General features: G+C 36.8%; 1 pseudogene; it reads left to right on the top strand.

Annotated features, from left to right (window-relative positions):
- Window positions 1-12,883, top strand: part of LOC131401036 (calcium-binding mitochondrial carrier protein SCaMC-2-B-like) — a 39,946-nt pseudogene extending 27,063 nt beyond the window's left edge.
- The last annotated feature ends 242 nt before the right edge of the window (window positions 12,884-13,125 follow it).

Raw genomic sequence — 13,125 nt, 5'->3', positions numbered from 1 at the left:
CAACAAATGAATAATCACACTAAATTAGATAAATAAATGACTGACATTAACCTCATATCAGTTTAAGGCAGGTTTTGCCACCAAATGAATTTTGGTGCCAAATTTACAAAATGTCTTTTAGTTTTTACAGCTTTTTAAGCTTAGGTTGTAAATATGGGATTATAGACCCAGATATGGGATTATACAGACCCATATAAACATATGGGCTTTTAAAGACTTGAATTTTAAGTATATTTTGCCTTGTTATCTTTTCAGATACTTTAACTTGACATTTTTTCACTTTTTAAAGGAGTGATAGAAACTTCAGAAGTAATTGCTGCTTTAAAATCACTGGGTAGAAATATTTCTGAATCTCAGACAAAAAGGATTCTATAAAGTTCAGCCCTTACCTTTACTTTTAATAGTTTTTATCTTTATGTTAGAAAATAATTGCTGTAAATGTAGCTCTTGGATTGGAAGAATTAACATAGTTAAAATGTCCCTCCTTCCTAGAGCAATCTACAGATTCAATGCAATCCCTATCAAAGTTCCAACAGCATTTTTCACAGAAATAGAACAAAAAATCCTAAAATTTATATGGAACAACACAAGACCCTGAATAGCCAAAGGAATCCTGAGAAAAAAGAACAAAGCTTGAGGCATCACACTCCCTGATTTCAAAAATTACTACAAAGCTATAGTAATCAAAACAGCATGGTACTGGCACAAAAAGAGACACAGATCAATGGAACAGAATCAAGAGCCCAGAAATAAACCCACACGTCTATGGACGGCTAATTTTCAACAAGGGATCTAAGAACATACAATGGAGGAAGGAAAGTCTCTTCAATAAATGGTGTTGGGAAAACTGGACGGCCACTTGCAAAAAATGAAGGTAGACCATTATCTTACACCATACAAAACATTAACTCAAAATGGATTAAAGACTTGAATGTAAGACCTGAAACCATGAAACTTCTAGAAGAAAATATAGGCAGTATGATCTTTGACATCGGTCTTAGCAACATATTTTCAAGTACTGTGTCTGACCGGGCAAGGGAAACAATAGAAAAAATAAATGAATGAGACTGCATCAAACTAAAAAACTTCTGCACAGCAAAGAAAACCATCAACAAAATGAAAAGACAACTTAACAGTTGAGAGAAGATATTTGCAAACCCTATATCTGATAAGAAGTTAATATCCAAAATATATAAAGAACTCATACATCTCAACAAGAAGAAAACAAACAACCCAATTAAAAAATGGGCAAAACACCTGAATACGCATTTTTCCAAAGACGATACACAGATGGCCAACAGGCACATGAAAAGATCTTCAACATCATTAACTGTCAAGGAAATGCAAATCAAAACTACAATGAGATATCACCTCACGCCCTTCAGAATGCCTATAATTAACAAGACAGGAAACAACAAGTGTTGGAGAGGAAGTGGAGAGAAAGGAGTGCTAGTGGGAGTGCAAACTGGTGCAGCCACTATGGAAAACAGTATGGAGATTCCTCAAAAAATTAAGAACAGAACTACCATACGATCCATCTATTCCACTGCTGGGTGTTTATCCGAAGAACATGAAAACACCAATGTGTAAAGATACATGCACCCCTGTATTCATTGCAGCATTATTCACAATAGCCAAGATTTGGAAGCAACTTAAGTGGCCATCAAGAGATGAATGGATAAAGATGTGGTATATACACAATGAAATACTACTGAGCCATAAGAAACGATGAAATCTAGACATTTGTGACAACATGGATGGATATTGAGGGTATTATGCTAAGCAAAATAAGTCAGAGGGAGAAGGTCAAATACTGTATGATCTCACTCATAAGTAGAAGATGAAAACCACAAACAAACACATAGAGACAGAGATTGGATTGGTGGTCACCAGAGGGGAAAGGGGGAGGGAGGAGGCAAAAGGGGTGACTGGGCACATGTGTGTGGTAATGGGTTGTTATTAGTGTTTGGGTGGTGAACATGATGTAATCTATGCAAAAACAGAAGTATAATGGTGTACGCCTGAAATTTATATATGTTATAAACCAATGTTACTGCAATGAAAGAAAAAAAAGATGTCCAGAAATCCGCTCCTCCCCCCCAAAAAAACGGTATGGTGTTGACGTAAAAACAGACACTTAGATCAATGGAGAAGAATAGAGAGCCCAGAAATAAACCCATGCGTATATAGCCAATTAATTTATGTCATAGGAGCCAAGAATATACAATGGGGAAAGATCAGTCCCTTCAATAAATGGTGTTGGGAAAACTGGACAGCCACATGCAAAAGAATGAAACTGGACAACTATCTTACACCATACACAAAAATTTACTCAAAATGGATTAAAGACTTGAGTGTAAGACCTGGAACCTTAAAACTCTTAAAGGAAACGTAGGTAGTAATCTCCTTGACATCAGTCTTGGTAATGATTATTTGGATTTGACACCAAAGCAAAGGCAACAAAAGTAAAAATAAACAAGTGGGATGACATCACATTAAAAAGCTTCTACACAGCAATAGAAATCATCAACAAAATGAAAAGGCAACCTACTGAATGGGGAAAAATATTTGCAAATCATATATCTGATAAGGGGCTAATATCCAAAATGTATAAAGAACTCATACAACTCAATGGCAAAACCCCAAACAATCCAGTGTAAAAATGGGCAGAGGATCTGAATAGACATTTTTCCAAAGAAGACATGCAGTTGGCCAATAGGTACATGAAAAGATACTCAACGTCATTAATCATCAGAGAAATGCAAATCAAAACCACAATGAGATATCACCTCACACCTATTAGAATGGCTGTTATCAAAAAGACAAGAAATAACAAATTATGGCGAGGATGTGGAGGAAAGGGAACTCTTGTGCACTGTTGGCGGGAATGTAAATTGGTGCAGCGACCGTGGAAAACAGTATGGAAGTTCCTCAAAAAATTAAAAATAAAACTACCATATGATCCAGCAATTCCACTTCTGGGTATTTATCCAAAGAAAATGAAAACACTAATTCGAAAAGATATATGCACCCCCATGTTCACTGCAGCATTATTTATAATAGCCAAGACATGGAAACAGCCTAAGTGTCTACCAATGGATGAATAAATAAAGAAAATGTGGTATATAAATACAATGGAATATTATTCAGTCATTAAAAAAAATGAAATCTTGCCATTTGCAACAACATGGCTGGACCTTGAGGGCATTATGCTAAGTGAAGTAAGTGAGACAGAGAAAGACAAATACCATATGATCTCACTTAGATGTGGAATCTGAAAAAAAAAAAAACCAAACTAATAGATGTTCATGGATACAGAGAACAGATTGGTGGTTGCCAGAGGTGGGGGTGGGGGATAGGTGAAATGAGTGAAGGTGGTAAAAAGGTACAAATTTCCAGTTATAAAATAATAAGTCATGGGATGTAATTTACAGCATGGTGACTGTAGTTATTATGTATTGCATATTTGAAAGTTAAGAGAGTAAATCTTAAAAGTTCTCATCACAAGAAAAAAATTTTGTAACTTTTTACAAATGTGTGTATGGTAATGGGTATTAACCAGACTTATTGCGGTGATCATTTCATGATATATACAAATATCGAATCATTATGTTGTACACCTGAAACTAATATAATGTTGTATGTCATTTATAACTCAATAAAAAAACAAGTAGTTTTCTTGTAGACAACATGTAGTTGGATCTTGTTTTTTTTTTCTTTTTTTTTTGTGAGGAAGATCGGCCCTGAGCTAACATCTGCCAACCCTCCTCTTTTTTTGCTGAGGAAGACTGGCCCTGGGCTAACATCTGTGCCCATCTTCCTCCACTTTATATGGGACACCGCCACAGCGTGGCTTGCCAAGTGGTGCGTCGGTGCGTGCCAGGGATCTGAACTGGCGAACCCCGGGCCACCGCAGCAGAGCGCGCGCACTTAACTGCTTGCGCCACCCGGCCGCCCCTTGATCTTGTTTTTTGATCCACTCTGACAATCTCTGTCTTTTAATTGGTGCATAGACCACTTCTGAAGTGGTACTAGCTGTTTTAGTTTAGATTCCCCCAAAGCAGAGTCTGGGTGTAGGTAGTTTATTTGGGAAGAAGCAGAAGTGAGGAAGCAGGGATAGTGAGACACGGAAGGAAGAAAAGCCAATAAAGGGTGCATAAATGAGGATTCAGCTGTAGGCAGTAGGGGCTTGATTCTGCTGGAATGTCTAGGAAATGTACAGAATAGCTCCCAGAATCATCTGTCTGAAGGAAGGGAGTTGAGGCCTTTATCTACCAGTTCCTATCCCGTATTATATGAGGATCGTTCTTGGAACTTTAACTTCCCCAGACTTCTGGTGTGGAAAGCCTCCTGTAGCTTCAGAGAAGGCCCTGAGGTAGAAAAGTAGAGAGATGAGAGGCTTTTGCTTTAGGTGGGGCTCTGTCAGTATGAGTCTGCGTGTAACTGTCCAGATGTGATGCAGGGCTCTGGAAGTGTCTGCCATGATGTGCTTAGATTTGGGGGCCTGAGAGTGGCTTTAGAGATCAACGAAGCACAGGATTTTGTAGGCTAGGCTTATGGGTTTTCTAGCAGTACAATTCTTTCAAAAACTTCTTATATTTCTTGTCTGTTTGCTTCCAGTCAGTACCGTGTGAAGTAACCACATCTAAAAATCTCTCTTCTGGTATTTTATTTTCCAGCTCCTGTGGTTAGTCATTCCCCCTCTCTCTCATTTTTATAGCAGGCTATGTTCATATCGACTGAAACAATAGGCTGAAATCAGATGACAACACCCTTCATCTGAGTTTTGCAGAGAGGCAAGCTCTTTAGGACAATCTTATTTCCTTCTATTGGGGTACAGAAACAAGTGGCTCTTCCAACTCAGAAGCCTCACATTTCTTGACTATCAAGCTAGGCAAAGAAAACCTCCTTAGCAGTGCTCTATTCCTTTCCATCTCTGCCTGCAAACTGGCTTTGAAGAAGGCCTTGAGGCAGAAAAGCAGAGAGATGCTTTAGCTCGTGTATCATAGATCTTGCTAAAAGCAGCAAGGAGAGGGCAACACTGACCAACATTCTGAGATTTTACAATCAGTTTTCTCAGAACTTCAGGCTCAAGAAGCACACGGTCTACCTTCTAGGTTATCACAGGGAGGCAGTTTTATCAGGCATTTCCACAAAGCATTACAAAGATTATCACCTTCTTAAATTGTGATATCTGTGTCCTATCAAGAAATCCAGTGCCACATATTTCAGGTTTTATTATGGCAGTACCCTACATCTAGTAACCACTTTCCGTACTTGTTAGGGTTCATTCTAAGCTATTGTAACAAAGAGATTCCAAAATACAGTAGCTTAAATCAGATAGAGACAAGTGGTCCAGGGCTAACAGTACAGCTCTGCCATCTTCACTACGTGGTTTCAAAGGTTGCACCCATCTTTGCAATTTACCAGGTGGAGGAAAGAGGAGCCCAGGACAAGCATCTTTAAGGAGATGTCAGAATTTGCAGACCCACCTTCCCCTCATATCTCACTGGCCAAAATTAGTCACTTAGCCACACAGCCTAGCTACAAGGGAGAAGAGGGAAATGTAGTTCGTAGCTGAGTCAGCTCTGTTACTAAAAGGAAGAAGAAGATAGTGGGTACTGGGAAAAGATAGCAGTCTCTGCCATATTAACTGAACCAATCACACTTTCTGATGGGGAGTTACTGATATGAGAACCAGAGAGTTAGTTCATAGAGAGTAGCTGAATCACATTGATGATAGACCACTGGAAAACACAAACAGAAAAACATCTTGCCTAGGAGGTAACAAGACATTCTGTTTGCTAAGGCATCTTGGATCCTAAATGAGTTTCCAGTTTCAATCTCAATGAAACTTGACTTTAGTTTCTGTGAAGCCTGACCTTTAGGCTGATATTTCTGTTTTCCTTATTTCCACATGTGTTATTGCAATAACCTCCCTATTACTTGAGCTAACCAGAGTAAACTGTTGTTCCTTGTAACAAAAAGAGCCTCTCACATTAAGTTACTGTTTCTGATTGTCCAGTAACCAAATAATATTAAGTACCTTCCATGTGTAAGGCATGAAGCTAAAAGAGATAAAAGATACAATCCCTGCCCCCTTCGTGTCATTTGCACGCCCTTTATGAAATACTACATTCGTGAATATTCTTAATTCTTTAATGTTGCTAACTTATTCTACACGAAAAAAAGAGGAAAAAGGAGGCCAAATAGAGGAGTCTTACTTATCATCTTAGACAATTAATTGCATAAAAATTAAAATCAAGTATTCTACTAGATGCTAATGTCAGGTGTCTGGAATACACTTTCAAATAATTTTATACTACTAATTAGTGTTATAAACTTAGAAACAACATACATTCCATTTTAGTAATATTATACATTTTAATAATTTTATTTATTGTATAAATAAATAAGAAATGGCTTAGTTTTGATGGTGCTAAGATAGGAATTATTGAGAGATTTATATCTGGTTCATTGGCTGGTGTAACTGCCTAGACTGGTATTTACCCCGTAGAGCTAAGTATTATTATAAAATTTTAACTAAAGTAATGCTTTTACTGCAAATTATAACTTTTTAAAAAATAAATGAATCCCAGACCAGCATTTTATACAATGAACGGCTTTATAGCTACAGGATTTAAATCTCATATCAAGTGTCAGTTACCCTTTGAAAAGGCCAAAAAGTGTAGATTTTTTTTGTTGATGGGGAAGGGCATTTTAGGTGGAAATAATGACTTGAGCAAACGTATGGAGGTAAAAGAGCAGGTAGTATTTAGATTTGGACTGGACAGTACTATATAGGTAATGGGTTGGGGCCAGATGAGAAAGGCTCTTGAATGCAGCTTAAGAAATTTAATTTTAATTTCTTAAACAATGAGAAGCCATTAAAGACTTTGGAGCCTGCAATATTATCTTGGTAAAGCTTTTTAGAATGGGAGAGACTAGAGGAATGAGATGACTAGATAGAAGATATTGCCATCATTCAGGGAAGTGACAATAAGGGCTTGAAATATGATATTGACTAGGAGAAACTGACTCATGTTAGAACTGTCTTGAGAACTGACTGCTTGAGAAGTGGAAAGCAGGAGAAAGGGAACGGAAGAAGGTGAAGCTGTATCTGGGTTCTGCACCTAAGTGTTTAGGAGAGTTATGTCTGAGTTACACCTCTAACAGAGGTAGAGAATGGAGGAAGTGAGCCAGATTCTGAGAACTGGTAAGTTCAAGTTTGCATATCTTTGAGTTGTTGGTGGACAACGAAATTATGATTTTCAGGAGGCAGTTGCAAATCTGATACTGAGACTTGAGAGATTTCAAGCCTTGATGTGTCATCTGCAAAGAAGTGTTAATTAAAGTCATGAGATTGCTTAGAAAAAAGCAGTATTTTTTTTTTAATGCTGAGAAGAAAACTTTTGAGAAGATCTTAATTTAGGGAGTAAGAGGAAAAGAACATGCTGGTGAAGCAGACAGAAAAGATTTACTTGCATGAGAAGAAAGTGCACTGCCCTGGAGAGGACAGAGAGTTTTACGAATGGGGTTATCCCAAGTATGGGGTCCTACAGAGAAGTTCATAAAACAAGGGGCTTCCAGCTGACTACTTGGAGGCAGCTCCATCAAGATACACAGTGTGCCCACTCAAGACAAAGTTTATACTTTTTTTGTCTTGGCTGTTTTGGAGAGCCATTTCTCCTAGTATATATAGAGCTCCCTTAAATTAAATTAATGGAAATTAAGAGGACAAGGAGTGAGGTTTATCAGCAGAATTACATTGAACATAGGAGTATTGCTCACAGATAGCCTACTGAAACCTACTATTGCCCTCATAGCCTCTGTTATGTTACTACAGTCGTGTTGCATAATGATGGGGATATAGTCTGAGAAATGTGTCATTAGGTGATTTCGTTATTGTGCAAACGTCATAGAGTGTACTTATACAAACCTAGATAGTATAGCCTACTACACACCTAGGCCATATGGTACTAATCTTGTGGGACCACCATTGTATATGTGGTCCATCATTGACTGAAACGTCATGTGGTGCATGACTGTACTTTAAGAGTACAAAATGAGCCCGTCATATTAAATTACAGTTTGTAGGCCTCACTGTTACAATAGTTCCCATAGTTTGTATGTTAAGCATATATAGAATGTTTTTTTAATATTGGTTCTTCACTTTAACATGATCATATATTTTGTTTAAACTTGGGTTTTGGCTATAGTTGCTTTATTTTGAAGCAATAATGTTATCTCAAGTGAATTTCTCTAAGAATATGTTGCCTTGCAGTGCATTAAAGGAGTTTGAGTGGATGTATCAAATCAAAACCACAATGATTAATTATGTTTTCCTATTTACATAATTTAAAAAAACTCTATACTGTATCAGTTGTTCATAATTAAGAGTCAATTAGGGGCCGGCCTCGTGGCGTAGCGGTTGAGTGTGTGTGCTGCACTGCTGGTGGCCCAAGTTCAGATCCTGGGTGTGCGCTGATGCACCACTTGTCAGGCCATGCTGTGGCAGTGTCCCATATAAAGTGGAGGAAGATGGGCACAGATGTTAGCCCAGGGCCAGTCTTCATCAGCAAAAATAAAAAATGAAAAAAAAGAGGAGGATTGGCATGGATGTTAGCTCAGGGCTGATCTTCCTTATAAAAAAAAAAAATGTCAATTAGTGAGAAGTTAAAATTATGTTTAAGATTCCTTTCTTTTTTTATTTCTCTGATAATTAGTAAACATTGGGTTATAATACAACTTACTGGATTGCTACATGAGTTGAGTGAATCTGAGCAATATACTTTTATTATATTCTTTCACATTTAGGTTCTAAAGACCAGACTGGCTGTAGGTAAAACTGGACAGTATTCAGGAGTTATTAATTGTGGCAAGAAGCTTCTGAAACAAGAAGGTGTTAGAACCTTTTTCAAAGGTTTCCTTTATATTCCTAACTTGCTAGGCATCATACCTTATGCAGGCATAGATCTTGCTGTTTATGAGGTTAGTTTATTCTCATAATGTGACATTATCTGTTAGATTTGAGAATTTGGTATAATAATAGCTTTTATTCCAAAAATATGATTATAAATGACTTTTCATGAAATAGTTCCTGACCAAGAAGTGAATTGAATGGTTTTATTTGGCCTTTCATTTTATATGTTAGTTGTATGGTATTCTTATAATAATTTTTTGTTTGATGTTTTTTTGTGAATTAGTTTTTGGTAATAATAATTATAGACCTAAATGCTGATAAAATAATGGTTTTCAACTCTGGATGCATATCAGAATCACCTACATCTGGATCTTTAAAAAATAAGATTCTTGGGCTACCTCCCAAGATATTCTGATTTAATTATTCTGGGGAGAGGCCTAGGATTCAGATTTTTTAGCTTCCTAGAAGAATCTGATATACAGTTAAGATTGAGAAAACTGAGATATTCTTGCACAGTTGTGAAAATGAGAATTGAGGAGAGGAGTAATTGGGGGATACAGGGGGAGGGGCAGCATGGAGATAGGGCAGATATCCTAATAGTGTAGTGTTGGTCAGGCAGGATTTCAGGTTACTCCCCTTTCAGCCAATCATTTCATTTTTATGACCATACATCCGTTTCAGGTAGACCATCTTGACGACATATACCGTCTGGTCATGAGACCAAGGTGAGAGTATATGACTAGAATCACTTAAATTCGCTCTCCATACAGGAATAATAGTTCTCTAGGCACAAGCCTAGCGGTATTTTTGGCAAATGGTACCACTATCATGTGAAAGATAGCCCATTTCATTTAGCACTTAAAATAAATATGCTTTTATTTTTTGTAGAAGTTTAAAGTATTGAATATTATAGCATGTATTTCTTTTCCTTTTTGTTTTCTTGCTTCTGTAATCTTATTAAAATAAATTCATTGTTCTTGTTTATGTTGGGCTCCCTCCTTCTTTTATTTCTACAGTTGAATATCTTCTGCTTTCACGCTAGAGTGACATGACACATTTCTCTTTATTGTTGCATGACTGTAATAAATGTACACTGAGTAATGACATCTTGAAATTTGTTTTTTCAAAAGCATTAAATTATACATTTCATAGTAATTGCCCCAGTATATGATGGTAAAGTTGTATCCTTTAATAAATGAACACTTCTAAAAGCACCTAGTGGGGCTGGCCCGGTGGTGCAAGTGGTTAGGTGCGCCCGCTCTGCTGCGGTGGCCCGGAGGTTGCCGGTTGGGATCCAGGCGCAGACCGACACACCGCTTGTCAAGCCATGCTGTGGTGGCGTCCCATATAAAGTAGAGGAATATGGGCACAGATGTTAGCCCAGGGCCAGTCTTCCTCAACGAAAAAAAGAGGATGATTGGCAGATGTTAGCTCAGGGCCGATCTTCCTCACAAAAAATAAAAATAAAAAAAAAATAAAAGCACCTACTGATGTTTTAAACCCAATATTTTCAAATAATTTCTTCTAACCACTTTTATTCAAACAAAAGCAAATTTGGGGAGAGTAATCTTTCTTAAAAGTTGAGAAAATGTAGTTTTGTTAATTTAGAGTGTATTATGCCGTCTTCTCTACAATATTATGTTAATCCCTCTGATCGTCTCCAGAATTTTGGTTGAGTCTTTGAGCATCACTACAAACCAAAACAACCAAGCAAAACAAAACAAACAAAAAACAAAGTAAACAAAACACCTTCAGAGACACAAACTAGGAGAATTCAAACTAACGTTGTATGAATATGTTTATCTGAAAACATCTGTGTGCCCTGTTCCTGATAGGACAGCAGGGATAGCCCCCCCATACAAGGAGTAGGAACAATCTTTTGCAAAGGTTTTGGAAAGAACAGTTATTAAAATCAAATGACTAAGTTTGACTTCTATTTATCAGCTTGGTGACCTGGTAACAGTCTCTGTGAATTAGTTTCTTCATTTATAAAATAGAGACAACAATGTTGACTTGTCAAGTTTCTGTCAGAATTAAATGAGTAAGATCTACAAAAGTGCTCAGTATAATTCTTGAATCAAGAAGCCACTCAATAATGTTTATTGAAATTGAGTGACGAACTTTATTCTACTTAGACTTGCTTAGCAGTTAGGGGATATTTACTACTCTCTTCTCTGCCAGCTTTTGAAGAATTATTGGCTAGAACATTATGCAGGAGACTCTGTAGATGCTGGGATAGTGATTTTGCTGGGATGCAGTACGTTGTGTCACATTTGTGGTCAGATAGCCAGCTTCCTTCTGAACCTTGTTAAAACTCGCATGCAGTCTTAAGGTGAGTTTTTATTTTAATGAAGTAACAATAACTAAGTTAAAAAGTTATTAAAACTACCTCTAATGAAGTCATAATAAAAACTAGTTACAAAGGGGCCAGCCCGGTGGCATAGCGGTTAAGTGTGTGGGCTCTGCTGTAGTGGCCGGGCTTCGCATCGGGCTGCGCACCCACGCACCGCTTGTCAGGCCGTGCTGTGGCAGCGTCCCGTATAAAGTGGAGGAAGATGGGCGAGAATGTTAGCCCAGGGCCAGTCTTCCTCAGCAGAAAGTGGAGGATTGGCATCAGATGTTAGCTCAGGGCTAATCTTCCTCACACACACACAAAAAAACAAAACTAGGTTAAAAAACAGTTAAAAATAACTAAGTTGTTTTAAATGAGTAGAAATTAATGATTTTAAAAACAGAAAAACTGTAGAATTGATAAATAAATCAAAAGCTAACTCTCTAATTTTTAAAGCATGAATCTTGAATTTATTATTTTATTGTAGAGCCTTTTGTGAATTTTAGGTTTTATTTCTTCTCCAAAGTTCTGTTTGGAACTCTCCACATTTCCATCAGTTACTGATGATCTCTTTAAGGAGTTTACCATTAGGAAGTACCATGCAGAACGATAGACAAGATTTTGCTTTCTTTAAATTGGATCAACAGTTACTCAATATGAACATGTAATTTTCCCCTAGTTCTACTGTCATGGTCATATTCTGCTTCAGAAACTTAATACATTTGTGGAAGTGAGTGCAATTGTATTCTAATCCACTTAGCAAGGAGATATTAAGCAGAAGGTGGATTATCTGTTTTGTTCCTCTCAAGTGAAATGTTAGGAATTTAGATTTTAAGAAAATACTTTTGTCACTTTTCAAGAAGAAAAAAAAAACCCTGCATAATCCTATTATGATCTTCCTGAGTAAGCTATTTAAGGGGTCATGTGGTAAACGATATTCTTTTACATTCGTTCTCTCCTTCTCTTTTTAGTAAGATTTTTGGATTTAATTTATACTGCAGTCCAGGTGGGGAGTCTCTCTATCGATCCCATCACACATCCATCCCCCTATCAAACTATTTATGGCATACCCAATTCCAAATTCTCCTTGGAAGTCCCTTATGAAAGGCTTTCAAGTGCTAATAGAACTTTCTGCAACAATGGAAATATTTTATATCTGTGCTGTTTAGTACAGTCGCCACTAGTCACGCATGGCTATCAGGCCCTTGAAATATTGCTAGTGCAACTGAGAAACTGAATTTTTAGTTTTATTTAATTTTAATTAATTTAAATTTAAATAGCCACATGTGTCTAGTGGCTAGCATATTGGACAGCACATGTCTATTCTATAAGGAAGAAGAAAAGTATCCCCTGAAGTAATTTTAAACTCTGTAATTTTCATTAAATATTGGAATATCTTAATGTATAAAGATTAAATATTGAATTACACTGATTATTTTCAATTTATAGCACTGGAAGAAAAATGAACAACAACTTCTATGATTCATCTCATTTAAGATGTATATAACAAAGAAGGAAAAAGAGGATTTTTCAGGGGTCTCACCACAAACATCCTGAAGGTGCTTCCTGCAGTAGGCATCAGCTATGTGGCTTATGAAAAAGTGAAAGGACATTTGGGGTTAATTTAGAAGTGAAACATCAAATTGTTGTCATTACTATAATCACTTAATTGTAAGATAATACCTGGGGTGTAAAGAGAAATTTATCTTTTCCTAAAAGGAAAGAAATATCAAATATTTTTTAAAACATGTTCTCTCTATTTTATCTATTACAAAATCTATAAATTAATCATTTTGGTAAAGTTCTTTAATAATATAAAATCCTTAATATTCACAGAATTCTATTTACATTTCCCACTACTCTCCCTTGA

This window comes from Diceros bicornis, chromosome 4 (assembly GCF_020826845.1).
Source record: "Diceros bicornis minor isolate mBicDic1 chromosome 4, mDicBic1.mat.cur, whole genome shotgun sequence".
In the NCBI taxonomy this organism is placed as follows: Eukaryota; Metazoa; Chordata; class Mammalia; order Perissodactyla; family Rhinocerotidae; genus Diceros; species Diceros bicornis.
Note: the sequence above shows the minus strand (reverse complement) of the source record. Positions and strands in the feature narration are given on the sequence as shown.